General features: G+C 38.1%; 1 pseudogene; it reads right to left on the bottom strand.

Annotated features, from left to right (window-relative positions):
- Positions 1-348: 348 nt before the first annotated feature.
- Positions 349-552, bottom strand: LOC102851102 (annotated as a pseudogene).
- Between the last annotated feature and the right edge of the window lie 1,939 nt (positions 553-2,491).

Below are 2,491 nucleotides of genomic sequence, written 5' to 3'. Positions count from 1 at the left end.
TCTTACATTCTTTTGACTCTGAGACACATGACCATTTCCATCATCACCTCGCTAGGGAGATGGGCATACCGATTGGCTTAAGCCAGAATTTAGATTGCTATAGCGCGATATTGTACTGTCTGTCCATCTAAAGTGGATTACACCTTATCAAGGAAGTAAACATCATCACTCAGGGATTAGCCATCATCTTAAGAGTTAGGAAAAAGACTGAAGATGTCAATGATTTCATTTTAGGTGTATCTGCTGTCAACATTCCTGGTAGCAGCAGTCAGAAGCATTGGGGAAATCTGCTAAGGATCTTTTTTGTGTTTCTTAAAATTTTATTATAGTTCAAATGAGCATGATGATTCATTTCAGCTCCTCCCCTTCCAAACCTGGGCGCAGGGACTGCTTCAGTTTCTCTGCCTTTTGTTTGTCAGGGGTGAGGAGGGTATAAAGATACCTGCTGTACCGAACTTTAAGCGTCACATTACCCCTATTTTCCTTGGTCTTGACATCCTTCCGAATGGCTGTGAGCAGAAAGTCTTTGATTTCCTCAATTTTGCAAGCCATTGTGGCGAGGCGTGGACGCGTTCCGGTGTAGCTAGAAGCCAAAAGTGAGGACAGGAGAACGAAGAATCTTTTTTTTTTCTAAAGTATTAAGAAGTAATGATGTCAGTTTAAAGACTCAAGTGCACCTGATGCAAATCGTGTTATTTCCATTTCCTTCCTGTGCATCTGAGAAATGGACAGTGAATGAGGAAAATAGAGGAAAAATCAGTGCCTTTAAATGGAGGTGTTTGAGAAAAGTATTGAATATCCCGCGGCCTGCAAACAAACCAAATAAATGTCTTTTGAAGGAAGTGCCGACAGAGTGCACCTTAGAGACAAGGATGGTGATGCTTCATTTCACGTGTTTTGGGCAAGCTCTCAAGAGGAGGGAGTCCTTGGAAAATGCCATCATGCGGGGAAAGGCAGAGGGTCAAAGAAAGAAAGACTTTCTAAGAAATGGATTGACGCAGCGATGACAACAGCGGGCTTAAGTATGAGGAGATCATGAAGATGGTGCAAGACAGGGCAAGGTTCAGGTCACATTGTTCGTAGGGTCGCTATAAGTTAGAGTTAGCTTGATGGCATCTAAGAAAAAGAACCCACCTCAAAAAACAAAAACAAACCAAACAACAAACCAACAACACCCAAAAAACAAAACCCTGTGTTTAACTTCTACTGGTTTAAAAATAACTTGTAAATATTTTTTTAAACTAGAACATGTTCAGAAACTAATACACACTGAGGACCCACAAGGAACTGGGAGATGTACTAGGTCCTTACACGTGGGTTGCACTAAATGACTCAGTCATGAGGTCACATTGTAGCTCTGAGACAGATCTCATTCTTTTCCCATTTCCCTACAAGGCAATAATCTGTGTTCTGTAAACCACAGAATATTCTAAATGCCTATTTTTTTTCCAGTGAAGCCTAGTAATTAAATCTTTCTTTCATCAATTTCACTTCTATCTATCCAATCTGTCTTTCTCTCACATACACACACCCATTTCTGAACCTCTGCTGTGCAACGTATGCAGTACATGCTCAATAAACATGCATTAAAAACATGATAAATTTGACTTCTCAAAAAGGCCTTACAGTTGCTCGTGGACTGCTATAAACAATTTTCAATAATGTTTTAAGACCAGTGGCAATTTCAGTGGGGAAAATGGAATTTGCTTCCATCTCTCCTAGTCTCTAAAATCCCTTCTTAATACCTCTTCTTATTACTACTAAAAATATATTAAACTAAACTATGTTCTAATGTCAGGATGCTTATAAATATTGCAGAACTCAAGATTCTTTCTGGTCCCTCCACAACAGTTCTATCTACACCAAAGCCCTGAGAACAGAAAGAGCTACCCTGAGAGGAGGACTGACTTGACAGCATCGCACAGGGTATAAAATGAAATCATTCCCAACAGATTTCTCAGCCCCAAGTGTATATGATTATTTTTAAAAAATAGTCATATAAGAAAGATGTTGAGAAGGCTTATTAAAAGGATGTGGAAGACTCAAGTTCAAGACAACATGGCTATTGCAATTAGCAAATAAAAATGAGATGTATGTAACTGTTTAAAAGGGAAAGGAGAGAAAGGGCATGGAAGAAGGAAATCACTAGGACTATAGAGATTAGTGGAGGCATAGGAGAAGGTAGTTATGGGGAGATAAAAGTAATGGATGTAGTAATTAACTACATAAAACACAATAATGTGAGGAGGACTTCAAGCATTTGCTGCAGAAGATCAAAGAGTACAGCTTTCAATATAGATTGCAACTCAATGTCATCAAACAAAAATTCTTACCACTGAGCAGATAGGGGGGGAAAAGAAGAAACAATTTCACTTTATTTTTTAAATCGTTCATATCCTTTTTATGTAATTCATCCTAAATGATTAATATGATTAATTATAACATCTCATAAGAAAAAAAAACACACAATGTACAGAAATTATTATATACA

The sequence above is a fragment of the Elephantulus edwardii genome, unplaced genomic scaffold (genome assembly GCF_000299155.1).
Source record: "Elephantulus edwardii isolate Elephantulus edwardi_28Jun2011 unplaced genomic scaffold, EleEdw1.0 scaffold00046, whole genome shotgun sequence".
Lineage (NCBI taxonomy): Eukaryota > Metazoa > Chordata > Mammalia > Macroscelidea > Macroscelididae > Elephantulus > Elephantulus edwardii.
This window is presented reverse-complemented; position numbering and strand designations above follow the sequence as displayed.